This window comes from Amia ocellicauda, chromosome 20 (assembly GCF_036373705.1).
Source record: "Amia ocellicauda isolate fAmiCal2 chromosome 20, fAmiCal2.hap1, whole genome shotgun sequence".
Taxonomy (NCBI): Eukaryota; Metazoa; Chordata; class Actinopteri; order Amiiformes; family Amiidae; genus Amia; species Amia ocellicauda.
In genome coordinates, this window is record NC_089869.1 from 1,646,820 (window position 1) to 1,667,063 (window position 20,244).

Here is a 20,244-nt window from a genome sequence, read left to right on the forward strand (position 1 = left end):
TTCACGTCAGTCACATCATGACAGTCCTTATGTAGACCTCTACCTCCATCATGTGGTCAAACTTGGGAATTGCATTCTGCATCTTGAATGACACAATGCAAACTTCACATATATGCTAGAATTAAGTGTAAAATGCAATGGTACCTGAAGCCATTCAGTCATTCATTCAGTCATTCATGAAGTCATTGAAGCCAGCAATTAAGGAATTGATATTAAAGTCCACTGACTTTGAATACATACCACACATGACAAAAAATTGTAACGACAAATGTATGCAACATTGTAAACTAAATAAGCTGGAAATAGTGCTAATGACTATATTGTGGAACAGGGTGCTAAGCAGATTGAAGGCAACAAGTGTTAATCTGCAAAAAAGCAACATGGATTTAGCAACTGCTGTTGGCCTTTTGCGGTCATTAAATTCTTATGTTGGCACACTTCGAGAGTAGTTTGCTGAGGTAGAAGAATCCACTCGTGCTATCAGTGTTACACAGTCTTATCAATATGACATTCAGCGCTTAAGAAAGGGAAAGCAATTTGCAGATGAATCCTCTGATGACAATGAAGTTACATTTACTGATGGGAGTGAGAGATTTAAGGTTGAGGCATATTATGTCATCATGGACAGACTCAGATCATGCCTATCCAAACGGATTGATGCATACATCGAGGTCTATGATCTTTTTGGTGTTCTGTTCTGCAAGGACTGTACAGAAAGTGATTTGTGCACAAGAGCTGATAAACTCTCCTCCACATATCCAGAAGACCTGGACAAAGCCTTGGCTGATGACTCGTTCAGTTTAGACATTTTAGCAAAGATAAGACCTGACCTGCAGAGCTGCTGCAAATTGTTGATCGTAGACTTAAGACAACATTTCCTAATGTTTATGTTGCACTGAGACCATTTCTAACCTTGCCAATCACTAACTGTGAAGGAGAGAGGTCTTTTTCTACTCTGAAATGAGTGAAAAATGAATTTAGGACAATAGCACAGAATCGGCTTTCTGCACTTTCCCTGCTTGCCATTGAATCTGAGCTGGTTAGGGGCTTGGATTATGAAGACATCATATGCGAGTTTGCATGGTCAAAATCCAGAAAGAGGCCATTGTAAGATGTTTGAGTATTTGTAATAGCATTGCCAATGTTTCTGATGTAAAGGTTTTTCTAGTGTTTTTGTTCAGTACATGTAAACAAGCAATGTAACAACACACCAGTGGACAGGTTAACATCTACTGATGACGCATGTTGCTTAAAAAAAAAAAAAAAAAAAACTTGATAACAGAGAGTTCTATTATTTTTTTGTGTTCTACTTTATAAAGACAATAAGGTGTCATGTTGATTTTGGCAGTTTTATTAAAGTTGCTTCAAGTGCATTAATGCAATCAGTAACCTTATTAAATGTATCCGTGTCAGTCTTTATGTGAAATTCTTAAATTTAATAAAACAATTCAGTAAGAATAATAAGAAACGTAATGTTTTAAATATACAATTGGCTGTTGCCCAAGGGCACCATGAAGTCTTAATCCGCCTATGGTTGTGTTCATTAAAACCTGCACTAGGAACACTTTTACCTCTCATGGCCACATGGTGCCATCTGTAATGTTAATGTTATTATTTTAATGTTTATGCACACAAAAAGTGCATAGTGCTGCTAATTTTATTTGTTGTTTGTTGGTTTTAAATACACACACAAATCATTTCAAGTTGTATATCAGTACTTTTTGAACATTTCCAGCACATTTTAACAATACCACGATAATACTGATAACCATGATAATTTTGGTGACTATAGTCATGATATGAAATTTTCATACCGTTTCATCCCTAAGGTGCACGCTGGGCATCATGGCACAGCCCCGGGGACAGCTCTGCAATGATGCCATGGATGGTATGGTATGGCACATCTGCTCGGGGCAGCAGGGAGGACATGATTATTTTGGCACAGGAAAATTCTCTGGCTGCTGTTTCTACTGAAGGGATTTTGCCACATCCCCTCTGTCTGAGGGCAGGTTGTTGGTGCCGGTGTGAATCAGGATGCACTTGGGACTCCTCTGTCTGTTCTGGTACAGGGTGTGTAGGGCACTCTGTGTGGCACATCTTATCTTCACGACTCTCCATCCAGGGAAAAGTCGCCTCTCATCTAGGTACCTCCCATTAGAGTTTATTAGGATGAGCAATTCAGGACGACCCTGTTTTTTTTTCTTGTGTGTTTGGGGCTGTGTGTGTGTTTGCCTGTGTGTCTGGGGCTGTGTGTCTGGGGCTGTGTGTATGGGTCTGTGCGTGTGTGTAGCTGTGTGTCTGGGGCTGTGTGTGTGTCTGGCTGTGTGTTTTGGGCATTGTGTGTGTTCGGGGGTCAGTCATTAGTTGTGTCAAGGCAGGGTGAGTGGATGCTTTGCTCTGTTGCACTCTTGCTGCAGCTGTGCAGGGCTGGCTCCCTCTTGCTCAGCTCCTCTTTCAATCTCTGAAGCTCTGTTTTCATGGTCTGGTTTTCCTCCTCCAGTTCTCTCATGGCCACTCTGATCTCTTGGACCTCAGCTCTGTGCTGGTTCTTCAGCATGTGCACCTGGGGCCGGTTGTACTAACAGGATCAGAAAACAGGATTGAATCCGGGCTCACTGGATCCGGATCATGAAAAGGCGTTGTACGAAGCAGATCGTGATCCGGATCCACTGATCCGATTTTTTGTTCCAGTTTTTTTGATCCGATTATTAAGCAGTGCGGGCGCCAACAAAGCAGTTTCCTATTGACATAAACTGGCTGTGCGTCTGTTTGAACTTCTACCGCTCTCATGACTCAATGACAATCATAAACCTTTCAGAAAACTATACTGTGCTATATTTTCTGATTAGTTTATTAATTAAATAAGCTTAGTTGTTCACTACGTTTCCCAATGCATGTTAATGTCAGTGTGCTTATGCTGTCGTTGTACATTGGATCCGACAATTATGTAGTCCGTCATCCGAAAAGGACATTGGATACATTAAAACTGCACAAAGTACACGACCTTCCAAGTTTATTGCATTGGTGTGTGTTTCTTTAACTCATCAACTACAAAAATCTTCTTCTTCTTCTTCTTCTTGATATTATTATTATTGTTATTTATTATTATTATTATAATTAACCAATAATCAATTTTATTTATAACGCACTCTTCTCATACCCAGAGAGCTACAGCAAGCAGTCAAAACAGACAAGATCAAACAGGCAACATAGCAGCAACTACTACAGCAACATGCAACTAAAGAGATATCCTAAAACAGTGGTTCCCAAACCGGTCCTGGGGGACCCCCTACCCTGCTGGTTTTTGTTCCAACCGAGCACTCAATTACTTAATCAATTTACTTGTTACTTTTTAAATTGTGTAAGAAAATAGTTGTTTCTTCAATATGTTTTTAAATATAATTCTATACTTAACTTAAAACCCCTACTGTTTAAAATAATTAAAATTCTCTGATTTAGGAAATTATTAGTTCAGTTAAGGGTTCAATTAAGTAATTGAGAGCTCGGTTGGAACAAAAACCAGCAGGGCAGGGAGACCCCCAGGACCGGTTTGGGAAACACTGTCCTAAAAGCTTAAAAAAGGTGAGTTTCAAGAAATCTCTTAAAGCTTAAAGCTCACAGCTGTGGAGCTGCTACAGTCGGTTCTGTTAGCCATCATCCTGAGGTTGGAATCTGGGTGATTGAGAAATAAGAGCTTTTACATGATTGTTTACAATAATGAAAATTAATAAAAACACAACAACATTGCACACAAACTACACCTCACCATAAAGACACAAAAGCAGAATGCACAGTTCATCATTATACTGTTTATTTGAAAGTGAAAATCTTTGTAAATAATGTAGGTCACATTTGTGTTGTTTATCTGTGATTAACCAGACGTGTCTACATCGATAATGTTACCTACTACTTGCTGAAAGCTGCCGGTTTTGAAAAACCTCATCGCTAAACACAACTTCAAATGTGTGGGTATGCATGACTGCGCTCCGATGTTGGTCCCACTTACAGGATCACTCAGCAAATTTGAAATCCGAAAAACAACACCAACAGTGTTAAATTTAACACTTTTCAGGTGTTTATATGGGAACCATCACCAAAGTGTTAAATCAACACTCTCTAAAGTGTTGTCCATTTCAACACTGAGTCAGTGTTACTGAACTAACACTTTCAGAGTGAAATATTAACACCATCAAAGACATGTGGAACACTATTACAGAGTTATGTATGGCTTTGTAGAAAACACTAGGAGTGTTACAATCTTACACCATACTAGTGTTGTTCCAACACTGTTAGTGATGAATCCCATCACCTGCTCAACACTTTGAGAGAAGAAAATATACTTATCTAGTGTTGAAAGTGCACTATAATTGTGCTTGGTTTTAAAAATGGTCAACTTGGAAATTACTACTAGTACCAAAATTAAAATGAAATAAGTCAATTACTCCATGAATTCCTTTTAAAAACATTTATTTCAAGAGCAAAGGATACCTCCACAGCACAGTACGATAGCAAAAGCTGTACTACATCAAGCTGTCCAAGACCACATAAAACAATGTGTCACTGCCATACGACATTTGCAGATGAAACGGTTTGAAATACCTTAACTCTTCAGTTTTTTTTTTGTGAAAAACTTTGCTCTTGCTCAAAAACATGAAAGGCATGAACATGCTCAGCAAACACACTTCTCATGTGTGATACAAAAAAATAAATTCCATTTCTAAAAAAAATATAAATAATCTTCCCAAACACTGGGGTCTCATCCAACACGTCTATACAAACAACTAGACTAGACTGTCTAACACAAAGTTGTCAGATACACTAAAGTAGGTCAAGGTATTGAGTATGCTGTTTCTCTTGATACCAAAATGGGAGTTTTCACCTGGGTTCTGAACAAGATATTTGTAATGTTCTTGATTTAGTGCTTTGTTACGCAAAATTACCCATGGGTCATCTTCACTAAATACCGTCTGAGCAGACTCCTTGTCAGTAAGACAACGCCTACAATAATAGTTTGCACTGAAAGATTCTACATAGCCAAGGATGCCATTTAGACCTAGATTGTCACCTGTAATTTGGGCAATGGTACCATAGACAGGTTCTTCATCAAATAACACTTTCATGCCCCTCTGTTCAAGTACTTTAACATCAATAACAAATGGACTAAGTATTCTATCCATGCCATACTTTTTGACATCCTGCAAATAAAATAATGACATGAGGTGTATACTCGTTAGAGAGGAATTCAGGCATGGTGGTAGGTTACGAAGCACAAAATACAAACAGCTAAGCTTATGAACGCCCTGTTTTGACCCTAATGGGTTAGCAATTTCAAAGTCTGTCCATCACAAAAGTCCTGATACATGTCACTAAGACTTTGATTTTGAATGTGTCTACACACCTCCTCATTCTTAAAAATGAACTCTAGGGTCTTCAAAAGGGGTACATATATGAAAGTGTCATTGACTGGTACCTGTTCATACATTCCAGATATTTTATTTCTCTTTGAATCATATCTAACACCCAAGTGTATTTCCAAAGGTTCAACAACTCCCCATTTCTCACTGAAATATTTTTTTCCATTTATTATCCATGTTGAAATCAGAGAAAGAATTATGTACACTCTTGAAAACGTCCTCAACTGCACTTCTACTTGGGCTATCAGGAGGTAAAACATTTATAACTTGTTCCTTCAGATTTGAATGAAACTCACGAACAAAATCCTCCATACTTTCAATGACCGACACAATGACATTGTCGGCGATGCCACTACCCTGCAATTTTGCTATTATGGATGCACACATTTCTTTAGACTGATCCTTTCAGCTTGATTTTCCTCTTGATCTGGCAAACCTACATCCATGTCAGAATCACTATAATGTGAGATTTCTTCCCAGAGATATTCAGCTTGTTGAACTGGTGACAATTCACTATTACTTGATACATCGCTACAATGATACCTAATTAAATGTTTCCTAAACCCTGCAAAACTTTTGAACTGCAATGAGCAGCCATCCTGAGCACATATTAGATTAATTTTTTTGCCTGGATACAAGCTGTGTACAAGCTTGAGATGCCGAATTAATTTTCCAATTGTATCAAGCTGTAATCTGCAAATGTAGCACCTATTCATTGTTTATTATCTTGGCTCTTAGTTCTTTGACTTTGGGGCTCTCACTGGTAGTGCCAACATCAATGTTATATACAGCGGTTTGGAGAAATGTGTACATACTTCGGAGTGGTAGAGCATAACTGATGCTGAAAACAAAATGGGCCTTGAAATGTTCATCAATTGCTGCCAGGGAAGTGGATGCTTCACAGGGGATGAAGTTTTTGTCAACCACAACAAAGAAATTGCTGATGGTCTCCTTGCTGGTCCCTGAGGCAAGAAGGTATGGCTGACAATTCTCTTCAATCTGAAGGTGCTCATCTAGACTCCTACAAGACTGAATGACAAGGAAAGCAAAATTAACACTAAAATGTTTAGAAGGAAATTATTCTATAGGCATATCATTTACACTTTTGTTTAAATATCAGGGAATAGTTGAGATTTAAGTTACAATATGTAATTTACAATGGGAAAATTAGCTCTAGGTCAAAATTGGCTGTAGTTATATTTTAACACATTACCCAGTTTGATCAATTGGACTATTAAATAATGGAAAAATATAGTAATCAAATAGAAAAACAACAGATTAAAATAGTTCCATCCCTAAAAACATGCACCACTTACTTTGTGAAACACCACTAGATGGTCAATAGCAACACTGATCTTCAGGGATTTCTTTCTTCCTGTAGCCTGGGGTGATAGGATATGTAGAAGGAGAAGGAAGGACACCATATCACTGTCCAACTCTGTAAAAAGGAGAGAACACTTGTAAACAATTTTTACAACATTTTGAGAGTTTTCAAATAAGTCAAAAGACACTGAATCTGCCAATGTGAGCTCCTTTACTGGGCATGGAGGATTTTAGGTGTACTTATGAGACTCAAAGCTTCTATAGTGGGGTTTTGATTCAAGCACTACATGAGCTTATCGCCAATGGGAATTTCCTCTGCATTTTTTGCAAAGATAAAGTTTGACAATGCTTGAATATTAAGTAAAGGTTGTGCAACTTTACCTGGAGATTCCTGTGCTGGTTCAACGCTCTGTTGATTCCTGGCAGATAATAGCAATCATTTCAACAGCGGTGTAGAAGTCAAAGCGTCTGCTTGCCTGATGACCTTTGGTTTGAAAGAGGTTTGCCACTTTTCTAGTAGTTTTTTATGGTTTCTGGCCCATGGAGAAGGTTGAAGTCTTGAAGAATCTGAACCATAGAACATATACAGGAACCACAATGAGACACAATTTACCAACCTATCAGCTCAGGTCAATATTACAGGAGTAAATAACTTCCCACAAACATTTCTTTAAATATAATTTGCTTATAAAGTTATATCTTAGCTAGAGCTGAAAATAAAGGCAAAGAATATTACCAATCCTTTAGTATCCAGCAACTGAGCGAAGACTGAGAAAACTGTGGATGATCTATCCGGATCATGGACTAGGCGCTGTCTATACTCAAAAGTTACCCGCATCTTCTGCATGATGATATCTCGGTCGTTCGTATAATTCATCAAAGATATGGACTCTAGACTTCTTTCATCATCTAGTTGATAATCATGGTGGCACGTCTCTCTGCTGAGCAAAGGGCCTCCATTTTCTTCTGGCCTTAGACCATCTTTGTTTGCAGAAGGTTTCGTTGCCCTTTGAACTGTCTTGAGACGCCATTCCAGGAAACCGCTGTTATTTTTAATGGTCTGAATGCATTGGTGAAGCCATTTCCCTTTCCCTCTGCATAGACAAAATTCTGTATACTAAGCATAAAGCAGAGTCTACGGTAAATAATTGACCAGTGTTTCTGTAGGGCTATTGAAATGGGTACTCACATCTCTGGCTGATGAACTCTGTAGGCCTCTTCCTCCCTTCTGACTTGTTTTGGACTGTACAAGTCACTATCATCACTGCTTTGTGGAGTTACATACTGTACCTGTTAGACTGGCTGATGACTTGGGTGTAGATGGTTCTGTAAAATAAACATATAATATTTATTTTGTTAATTAAAAAATATGTTTTAATTTTAATCACACAAGGTGTTTTAACATAACACTATTGTTATGTCATTAAGGGACAAATGTAGGGGTACAGGCTGAAATTCTGAGTAGGGGAACTTTGGAACCAACTCTAATTCCTGGTTCAGACAATCTGGAAAAGCAATTAAAAATAATCAATACAATTATTCATTCAAATGTTTATGGGATGATAGCAAACACCTTTAGTTAACCCATTGGTTATCACTCACCACTGTCATCAAGTTCATCTTTTATGACAAGCAAGATGTCTTTGTCAGTGGTGGTCAATAAATCAGGAAATCTTTATCCACTTCTGTGCCAGTCTCATCTTCCACTGTAATGGTGCTATCCTCAGATATGGAGAACTTCTCCTTCACTGAAAATAAGTATAAAATGGATGGGGGGGAGTTTGTTTTACCTTTTGAAAACATGGCGTAAAGGGAATACGTGTTTTTTTCTCTCTATTCGATCATATCTCGAGCACATTTTGGTGAAGCCCTCTACTTTAAATTGATAGTTTGTCAAATCAAACTAAAATATTTGCATAAAGCTGGAGAGGAGCGACCGAATTTTCAGTTGCCGTGTGGTCACAAATCCCCAATGGTTCTCTCACCTTTACTCATTGATGTTTCAACACAATTACATCCTCCTGAGCACCTTGCCAAATGTATTTAAGAAGCAGTCCGAAAAAAATGAGAGACATACAGTCCTTGTGTTCTACGGCCTTTTTTAAAAACTCTAGTTCCACTGCCTTCTGAATCTAAATATGTGTATTATTCACAACAAGACTGTTACACGGCAGGAGGCCTGTTGCGCTGCTTGCGCTGCCTGTGCGCCAGGAGAGCACAGATTTGGTCCATCCTGCTGTTGAGAGCGGGCCTCATCGCGCTCCCTGTCAGCTGAGCCCGAACTCCTTTGACCACGGCGCATCGGGGAGGAGGCCAGAGAAGACTCAGAAGAGGGGGAGGGAGCCCGGGGGCGTCGCTCCACCGCTCTTCCTTGTCGTTCGCGTGCACATCAGGCAGGGGCGGCGCGGCTGTCGCAGGGGGGGCAGCTGCCATGGCAGGTGCGGGAGTAGGTGGGGACGCCGGCGCAGGAGGCGCGGCTGTCCCCAGCACTACCATCCTGGAGGAGGAGACGGAGGGGCTCTGGGAGAGGCGGAGATCCAGCGCCCCAGAGGCCCCCGAGGCCCCCCCGTCACTCGCCGGAGTGGGGAATTGCCAGGCACGGGCGCCGTAGCGGACCCGGAAGTCGCAGCCAAATCGCGCCCACTGCCGGTGCCCAGACAGATGGGGCATAAGACTTCCCCACTCGGGCAGGCAAGGTGCGGTGGCTGAGCACCGAGTGCACACGCGCGTGCACAGGGAAACGTGCAGCAGAGGCGCCGGTCAGTGTTTGCACCAGGGGCACCTAGCAGGCCAGCCGCTGTAAGTGCGTCTCCACCGGGCAACGTTATATACACGGGGGCACTGCGACACCAACCACACACAACCTTGCTGTTGCCAGACTGAACACTGTGTATACCAAGCACCAGGTGCTGGATACAAGGCCCGTAGGCTTAACCACACCATGTGTATTTGCAACTGCAGCCACTCCTGTAACAGACGGCGGGCTTCCACAAGCCACCCATGAGAAACCTCTTGCGGGGGATACTGTTGGTTCCCTTCCCATACTCGTACTTCCTGGAGCGCCGGGCCTACCTCTGTTCAACTGCCCCCAGCATAGCCGTACTCAAATGGACCAAATGATTGTTATCAGTAAAAGCGGTAAAAGTCATCCCCCATAAATAATCCTTGAACTTTTCCGTAATAGCCCATTTTAGCGCAAGTAGCTCCAATTTAAAAGAGCTATAATTCTGATCATTCCTCTTTGCCGGATTAAAACTACGACTAGCGTGGGCAATAACCCTCCTTTCCCATCTTGTACCTGAGATAGAACCGCCCCCAGCCCATCTAGGCTGGCATCCGTATACAACCTAAAGAGCTGTGAGAAATCGGCATAGGCCAGAATGGGGGCACTTTACCAATCTAGTACGAAACTGTTCAAAAGCCGCCTGACACGGTGGCGTCCACACAATGGGGGTATTTTTCTTTAAGGGTGTCGCCCCCACCAGCAACCCATGTAGAGGGGCGGCGATCTTGGCAAAGGCAGGGATGAAGCGTCTATAATATCCCACGAAACCCAGAAAAGACCGTACCTGCCGCAAAGTATCTGGAACAGCCCAGTTGTTCACGGTGGCGAACTTCTCTGGGTCGGGGGCCACCCCTGCCTTACTCACCCTATGACCCAGATACCCTACTTCTTTTTGTAGCAGGCGGCATTTCCGAGGTTGCAACTTCAGCCTGTACTCATGAAGTGTCTGGAAAACCTGTTCTAAATGCAACAGATGAGTAACAAAATCCGGGGAATAAACAATAATATCATCAAGATAAATGAGTAAAGATTTATTTACCTGATCCCCCAGACACTTTTGCATCAAACGCCGGGGCATTACATAAGCCAAATGGCATCCTTTCAATCTCATATAATCCTCCCGGAGTTGCAAAAGCCGTTTTTTCCTCTATCTCTATGGTCTACTGCCACCTGCCAGTACCCACTCGCTAAATCAAGGGTCAAATACTACTCGACCCCAGTCAGGCTGGTCAATGACTCCTCAATACGCGGGAGCGGAAAGGCATCTTTATGAGTGACTGAATTTAAATGCCGATAATCTACACAAAAGCGGAGTGACCTGTCCTTTTTCTTCAAGAGGACCACAGGGGCGGCCCAGGGACTACTACTCTCCGAAATCACGCCTTGGGTCCTCATCTGCTGGATCAATCTGCGGAGCTCTTGGTACATAGCTGGGGGCACTGGCCGATAATGTTCCCGCGATGGAGGGGCAGCTCCGGTGGGGATATGATGATACACGGCCTTTGTCTGACCAAAGTCTTCGTCATGAGCCGCAAAAACACAGCGCCACCGTTGCAGTAGGGCCTCCAACTGCTCCTGCTGGTCCACAGATAATCCATCGGCCCCTCTGGCCCACTCCACCGGGCCCCCCGTCTCCGTAGAGCGGACCGGGCAAACGTCCACCTCCACAACATCCGGGTGCTGGTATCGAAACACAACCTCCCGTTCAGTGTAGATCTCTGCAGGGTCAATACAGGACACTTGAGCGAATGGCCGACGCTGGGGCACATCTACAGGGTAGGCACACAAGTTTAATACCTTAACGGGAACCTTACCCTGCTGAACCCATGACACCGTTGGCGCCACCTGCCACTCCCGTGTATCATCTAGGGCCTCAATCAGCACACAGTGTTCAGTCTTATAGGGAACTCGGTAACTTGGGCCCATAACACCATTTCGCTACAAGGGGGAATTTGTACTGGGGCCATGTCTCACTAAAGAGAATCACTTGGGAGCCCGTATCCAAAATACATGGGAGTCGAACTCCCTCCACAATGACCTCCACCCCTGGACAGTCTCCCACTAAATCGGGCTTACAGACGGCAGAATTACCCAGAGTCTGGCCCCCTCCCACGTGCCCTACCGTGGTCGGGGATAGAAGTTTAATGCCGGCTCACTGGTTCGTCGGGGAGGGCAATGCCTACGCATGTGTCCCTCTTGACCACACTGCAGACAAATCGGTTGACCCTGCTTCATCCATCGGGGCTCCACACAAGGTCGATATCTGCCATCTTCTGCTCGACCCCCTCTAGGGACCACCCGCTGTTCCGGGACCTCAGCTGGGCTCCTCCGCCCCAGTTCTTCCTTCAACACGCGACCCAGCTCAAGCACCTGCTGCTTAAGATCCTCTTGCAGCTCTGCTCTCAGTGCGGCCCTCCATGCCGTTGGGCTTAACAGGGGCTTCTTCTCCGGAACGGCAGAGGCCACAGCCTGAGCAGTCACTTCTTCAGTTTCCCCCCAACCTTCCGCCTCCAAAGCCCATGCCTCCTTTCTATCTGATTAAAGGTCAGTCCTTGTTCCCGATGCACCTGTCGCAGGAGCTCCTGTTTCAGAGGTCCAGCGATCAATCCAGCGACGTATTGCTCTCGCAAGTTTTCTTCTTCCTGGGCCGACCTCCGTGGTTCCTCTTGGCGCCACCTAGAAAACAATTCGCACAATTGTAAAGTAAAAGCCCCCAGAGTCTCTCCGTTATTCTGCCTAGTCTGAAAGAACTGGGCCCGTAAACCAGCCTTTGACCCACGTACATAATCAAGGTGGTCTAATACCCCAAAAATCTGCTGACTAGTGGCTCTTTCCCCTGCTTCCAACAAGGAGACTTCCCTTTTTGCAAAACCTTCTAGTGCCCCATACAAAAAATCTACCCTTTGTTGTTCACTTAATTCCTGAGCTCTCAACATTGCCTGAACCTGTTCCTTCCAATCATTATATTTTTCACACTCTTCCCCTTTAAACTGAGGGATCCACGGGACCCCCATAAACCATGGCATCATCATGGTGCCTACTACAGGGGGAGTCACTACTGGCACTTGAGGAGCCTGCCCGTCCATGTGGAACGTCTGGGATCCTGCCGAACTACGCTAAAAGCGTGTCACCGCCTTGTGGGTAATTAGGGGGCAACTACGCAAGACCACGCCACCTCCTTTGATTAACGAGGGAGGAGCTCGTGTTACCCACGCTTTCTCCCTGAGCAGGCTCGACAGGACCCCAAGACAAATTCCACACAAACAGGTAACAACAATAACAATATTTATTAATACAAGTCCAGTCAGGGCACGGAGATTTACACAAGAGTACAATTTGAATTATAAATAACCTAACTAAAACCGCTTTTAATCCCTGGCGCTAAAATAGAAACCCCCCCCAAACCTACAACTAAAAGAAAAAGGAAAAAGCAAAAGCACTAATAAAACAGAATAAAATACTGTTTCTATAAAATGACTCAATTACAATATACTAAAAATACTAATCCTATTTCTCTCTATTTACCCCCACAGATCACTCAAACCTCCCAGGTAAGTACACAGTTCTTCCCATACGTCTTTTTCCCCCCAGGAACCCAGCCAGCGCTTCGTTGGCCAAACAGGCACCAACAGGCTGGAAGCAAAGGAAAGTTGAGGTGAGCAAATAGTTGAACTCCCGAATCAACCTGCCACAGCGGCAGTCATGAAGATAAAGTAACTCAATGTCAATATCCTGCCATACTACTAAAATGTCTTGTGCTTTCTTTCTCCACAGACAGTCCCGCACTGGACAATCCCCAAAAGAGAAGGTGGGGACCAGGAGATCGAGGTGCCAAATTGAATAAAGCCATTCTCAAAAATACGACTGTCTAAATCTCTTGATTGCCAGTTTAAAGTCTCTCCAATGACTCGATTCTGTCTCTGTACAGGTAGGCAAGCATTTTTTGAGAGTCCAGCTTCATTCCCAAGAAGCCCACTGTCTGTGCGGGATCGAGGGAGCTTTTCTCTGTGTGAACTGTGAGACCCAGTGCAGTCACATGACGTATGATCTCCGCTGTATGTTCCTCCGCACACACCAGCCAGTCATCCAGGTAGTTCAGGATCCTTAACCCCTTTGTCCTGAGGGGGGCCAAGGCTGCGTCCATGCACTTTTAAAAGGTGCAGGGAGCCAGTGAGAGGCCGAACGGCAGCATACTGAATTCGAATGGCCCTGGAAGGCAAAGCGTAGATATTTCCTGCACGCCAGGAGGATGGGGACGTGGAAGTAGGCGTCCCTGAGGTCTATTGACGTGAACCAGTCGCCCAGTCGGACGGACTGGAGGATACGCTGCACCGTTGACATGTGGAAGGGTCTTTTCTTCAGAAACATGTTGAAGCCCCTCAGATCGAGAATGGGCCGGAAGCCTCTTGGCACCAGGAAGTACCCCGAGTAGAAGCCTGCTCGAGAGTCTTCGTCGGCCACTAGGTCGTATCGCTCGTTTCTCCCGGATCACCGCGATCTCCTGAGAGAGAGCTTGAGCCCTTTCGGGGCATCCGACAGTAGTGGGCAGCACCCCTCTGAAGGGGGGGGGCAGAGTGGAATTGGAGGGCGTATCCATGGGTCATCGTCGTTCACACCCAGGAGTCCTGGGTGCAGGCTTGCCATTGGTCGAATCCGGTCGGTCTGCTGGTGGGGGGGTGGGGTTGGCGATGGTGGATGATTCCCTTTAGGGACGATCCTGTGGCTTCTCAGGGGGCTGTCGGGAGTCTGTCTTGCCCTTAGGCTTCCAGCTGGTGAACCTGTTTTTCGAGGAGGACAGACTTCTCCTTGTCCTGGAGCTTCGCCTGTGTCAGCCACAGATGACGTCTGGCTGCAATCATAGCTGCGAGGGATCTCCCCATGGCCTTCGCCCCTTCTCGCAGCAAGTCAGTCATATAGGTGCTGACTAGCTCCATCTCCTCTACATCCGTCATAGACCGGCGCTCCTTCAGGCATCCCGTCAGGTAACCCATGTACAGGATGTGTTATTGGCCCAGACCGCTGAAGTTTCCGCAGAATACGCTTTCTTCAGCATAGCGTCCGTTGTTCTGGGTTGTTTATTAGGGCAAAGCGGTTCTTTGCCCAATGTAGCATTCGCCTGAACCAGCCTGGACACCGAGTCTCCTATCGGAGAAAAAGATCCCAGTCCTTTCGCCTCTGCCCCTGCTGTTGCGTACATGGCATCCGCCTCAGGCTTAGCGGTCTTCTCCCTCATAAACCGGTTTTTCGAAACCTCTTCCTGGGGGCACCAGGGAATGTCCACTGGCAAAGCCACACGTCTCATCAGGGCTTTAAATTCCAAACTCGGCCATTGAAAATGTTCCGACACGGAACTCTCCACCTCGGTCTCCTCTGTAAAGGATGGAGGATCCGATATGCCCGAGCACGACACCAGGTGGGACAGCGCTTCTTCCTGTGGGGGTGGCAGCTGAGGGAGACTTCTCATCTGCTGGAAGTCACGCCGCCATAGAGCATCTGTTGCTGGGAGTCCAGCCTGTGTGACAGCTCCCTCACTGTTTTAATCACAGACTCAATCCCGTCCGCTTCCCATCTTCTGCGCCTTGGAGGAGTTCGCGGATCAGAGCGTCTGGCAGATCTGGAGCGAGAGCGCCTCGGTCTTGGGGACCTTTGTCTGGGGGATCGCACTCTCCTCCCGGGGGAGCGCCTGCGAGGAGATGGAGAGGATGAGACAGACTGAACCCTCGCCAGTGAAGCTCTGGAGGAAGACAAGCGCCACCTCCTTGGAGAGACACTCACTGGGGGTCTGTGCGGAGCCGAGCCCACAGAAGAGCGGCGGGCAGAGCTTCCGCTGCGGCGGCTGGCTGATGGGGAGTTCCAGGCCTTCTTACGGTGCATGGCCTCCGTAAATGCCGCGCAGTGCATGCAACCCCCTTCTGCCATCAGTGTGCCCCGGAACAACGGTGGAAAGTCCCCTTTGGCTTCATCTTGGTTAACAGATCCGTGTCTGTCTCCTTCATAAAGACTCTCTAAGTAGGTCAACCGCTCTTCTGGCAGATGGGCTTCGCCAAACTCCTCAGCTCTGATACTGCCCCCCTTGATGTTTAAGTCGAGGTTGTCGACGTCGAGGTCCGAGAGGTTGACATGGACGTCCAGGGGTCGAGAGCAGGTCGTGTTGTCAAGAGGTCGATGGAGCACGAAGGTCAACGAGGTTGGTCGAGGTCGACACAGAATGGACACAGGGAGGAATACCACAGTCGATAACAACAGAAAGGTTGAGGGATCGACAGGGTAGTCTATATCGACAAGGGAGTCGAGGGATCGACAGTTCGTTGTCGACAAGGTGTTCGTTGAGCGCTGCTCTGGACGTATCGAGCGGTTTAAAATCCGCCGACAGAGGTTGAGAGAATCTTGATCGATGTTGAGCAGCAGGGGCGAGGGATCGGTGGGGTTGGTCGATGTTGACAAATGTCAAGGGATCGATGAGCTCGGTGTGTCAAGAGCTGTTTTCGGTGTGTCGAGCGGTTTAAAATCCACCGACACAGGTCGAGATCCCAGGATAGAGCAGGCGGTCACAACCACGGGGAGGCTGCTCCGTGGAGCAGACTCCTGCTCTATCCTCTCCTACGCCACTCGAATCTGCAAGGAATAAAAATGGTACAGAAAGGTAAAATCGTGCAGTAGATCTCAGCACAAATAATAATAGTAGTAATACACAAAAAGACCGTAGTCTGAGCTCCGAAGAGCGAATAATAATCAAAGAATATAATCCGATGAGGAACTGAACTCCAAAGAGTAGGGGAGTGCACTTCTCAAGCTGGTCTTAGGTAGCCTATTTCAGTCAAGTGATCCAGGTAGCTAAAAAAGGACATACATGTTTAGTTTTAAGTTAAACACTGCATTTCTGATGTAGACATGTTTTTATATACTGTATATCAACCTCTAATCTGATAAGTATTTTACATTTTCAGTGGTGTTAAGTGTGTCTTTTTAAAGATGTACAAACTACAACATTTTCATTTAAAATAAAATGTGCATACCTGTAGTAGTTTTGTATATCATTGCAGAGAATTCTTAACTGGTCAACTTGTTGGTTTGTTCTTCCTTTTAAGAACTGGTACTCCAGAGTCAGGAAGAATCTATGAAGAAAATACATATCGTAAGCAGACAGCAAGAGACATGAGTACAATTATGTTTACTTCGAAGAGATCGGTTTAAGGCAAAAATACACAGCTATGTTGAATTAATTTTTTTTTAATCAAACTATTATCTGTAAATGCACAAACTATATTGTATTTGGACTTTATTTTTAAACACTCTCTACCTTCCAGCTTTATTGTTCGTCTCGCTGTCATAATGAATAATCCTCCATCCAAAGTTTGCCCACAATTCAGCATAAGGCAGCCAGTGCAAACTCAGGTACTGTGTGACATGGTTGCTTCCCAAATGTGTCTCCAGCTCAGTACATTTCATGGACACTACTGAATTGAATTCATCCACCTAATACAAAAATATGTAATAGATTAATTTAACATGTACAAATACTAAATACTATTATTGTATAAAAAGGGTGCTCATGTTAATTGTGAGACACACTATTTTTACAGAAGCTAAATAATTCATTGGATTTCCTTGGTGACACAGTGGTGCAGGGATTAGCACTGTTGCCTCTTAGTAACCCCTTGTTCCTCTGTTTGGAATGTTCATATTCTCTCTGAGGAAACTCTCTGCGGGATTCCTCTGGGGACTTCAGTTTATTCCTAACACCCAAACATTTTGGAGATAAGTAAATTTGTAGTTTGCCCTTAGGAATGTATAAATTGTATTGATTTTGAAAATAAAGGTGTCAGCCAAATACAGTAATAATAATTTTAAATTATGTTTCTAAAAGAAATGTTACAGTTCTTCCAATTTCAATGTAGGGGGAGTTAACTATGCCAAATACAGGTGGGCTGTAATAAATGCAATACAAATACTAGGGGGCTATATAGCAAGATACATACTGTTGTACAGTTCTTCATTGCAACCATAGCTCTGATCAAGTTTTTTGTCATCTGCTGATGAAAATATTCATTCATATATAAATCTATGATAAAATATTAATTAACATATACTGTACATATGAGTACATAACCATATAGTTAGTGCACAAACCCATGAACTTAGATTGACTTGTAGTACGTGAAACCAGCACAGCAGTTTGTTTGCATCTGGAAAGACTATACGCACAGCATTGACTTCTTTAAGGTCTTTGTCTATCATCACATGCCTAGAAAACATTTATAATTTCACAATAAAGCATGTCTCTAGACTTTAAATAACACATAGAGACTTCACTTCTTTAAATATCTAAATTATTCTTACCGAGAAAATGCTGGTGTGGCTTCCTTTATCTTCAGAAGACAAATAGCAATGAAATCAGTTGTCTCTTCACTTACAATGAAGTAAGCAACTGGTACACCCCGTCCGGTTTGGTTTTGTGTGATCAATGTGTAAAAGGCATAACCATATGATGTAATACCTTTGTATGTCTTATCCAGAAAGACCATTGTATTACCATGGTCAATCAACTGCTTCTTCTGCCAATCATCCCAAATCACTATTATTAAAGGCTGGCTGGTAAATCTATGTAGAGGTTGGTAGAAAACAACTTGATTTACAAGTTCAGATTTTACCAGTTTATCGACACTTATGCTGTCATTTTCGTCAAGCCTGGCAGCTGAGGCTAATAAGTGTTGCACATACCAAACATCTTTAGGAGTTAGGTAGTAGCATCTGTCTAAGGCATCACTATGACCTTGATCTTTTGCCCACTGTGATGCTTTCAAAACAACTTGATTTGCTGAACAACCTTGACTTATCCACATCTGTAAAAGACAGAATAATGTTTAATCGATTCGATTCACAATATTTTATTGTGGATTACCTAAATCATGCCCATTGTGGTATAACTGCATTTGTACGATTACTCCTTGAACACTAACATCACTAACAAAAGTGAAGGAGACATAACTCTTACAGCTATTAGCTCTGGTTGTTTGTGGAGTGCATTTTGATTTTTCTTTGTAGTTATTCCATTTTTCACTGGATGATTGCCTTGATTATGATCTTCATAATCTCTTAACAAATAAACTTCTCTTTTGACTTTTTCATTTCTTTCCGGTATAAGATTAGATGTACTGCCACCAGAGGTCTTCCATATCCAGAATAAACCCTGTGCAAATAGTTAAGAAAGTATTGAAAATAACATACAAAGACACATTAACATACAAACATACAGTATTATCATAGGCAACATTGTTTATTTGGAAAATATGTGGGTAACACAGCCACAATTGTAGCGTTAAGGGGGGGTGTATTGTGATAAGAGCATTATAGTCCTGAGCTAAAGCTCTGATCTAAAGAAGACTTCTCCCCCAAAGTTACCAGAATTCCTGAGCTCATCGGCCCATGAACTGTTCTACGTCAAAGTGACAGTTTTGGGAGTCGGCTCACCTAGAATGGGCCAAATGGCTTGGAATCCCTGCTGTGAAAATGTCTGGGGAATATGGCGTGGAGGTAATAAAACCCTTTGAAGCAGGTGAGAGCCGAAATCCCAAAACAGAGCTACTAACCCTATAATACAGAAGTGTTCAGTCATTTAAATAGCTATTGAGTATTAATAAACTTGACCCTTGGAAACAAACAGGACCCTGCTTTCGTCAAAGACTTTGTCTTCACTACGGTGGAAAACCCTGCTTGCTAAGACGACATCCTGTGCACTACCTTGGAGCCTTCAAACCAGTGGCAAATCTGTTTGGAAAAGACTCTATTTTCACGACACCCCAACTTCCAGGAGCATCAACTGAAGTGGAAGTTATTGGACAAAGCCGAACCGGACTGCCTTTGTTCCAAACCACATGGACCTCGCTCCACCCTGTAGAACCTCGTGCCGTGTGCGTTTATCTGATCCCGAAGGCAGAGAGGCCTCTCTGCGACGAAGTTCAGATAAGTTTAACAGTTTGGAGTTTATTATTCATGACATTTGAGAAATCAATTAGAAATGTTATTCTGTGAGTCATAAACTTTAGAATGTGTAATATCATTTAGTATTTTCTTAAATATAAATGAGTGCTGCATTAAACTGTTTTGTTTGACAATTTTAGAAATAAAATCTGTCAACGCCGAGAAATATCTTCTCATTCCTGTTTAACCGTTTAGTCTGAAATTGACATACGTTAATAGACACTAGATTATAGGTGGCCCTGCTATCCTTAATCATTGAACAGTAATCAATTAGGGAGAATTGTGGTAACAAGAAATGATAGAATCTTTCTCGGCACCCAAACGTAAATGAGACTGATATATATATAACGATAAGTTATTTGACATAAATACTAACCTGCATAGTTATTTATGTCCGACTAATAATGAGAGACTCACCTTCGTCTTACTAACCGGTATTGTAGTCAATGTGTTTGTAATTTTGTTTAACGATTTGTGTGTTATCATATGCGATTCCATGGTCTTTGATTTGGTCATGGAAGTGATTTGACTTTGATTTGCTGATCTTGAGTGAATTTTAATTAGTTTTTCCTTTTTGTATAATTAGTGTAGTGCCTTAGTACTGCCCCACCCAGGATTTGAACAACCTTCCAGTTATGAGTCCAGAGCCCTAACTACTACTCCACAGTGCTACTGATTATATTTATTGCAACAGAAGATAAATGGCTTCAACAAGAAGTGCAAAGTGCTTCAGATACCTCT

At 43.5% G+C, this 20,244-nt stretch overlaps 1 long non-coding RNA gene across 1 annotated transcript; it reads right to left on the bottom strand.

The window, feature by feature from the left end:
* Nucleotides 1-4,481: 4,481 nt before the first annotated feature.
* LOC136715775 (uncharacterized) lies at nucleotides 4,482-7,312 on the bottom strand. Its single transcript, XR_010805094.1, has 3 exons — nucleotides 7,119-7,312; nucleotides 6,731-6,852; nucleotides 4,482-6,443 (listed from the first exon to the last, which is right to left on the bottom strand). It is a non-coding gene; the product is annotated as an uncharacterized LOC136715775 (long non-coding RNA).
* Nucleotides 7,313-20,244: the final 12,932 nt, after the last annotated feature.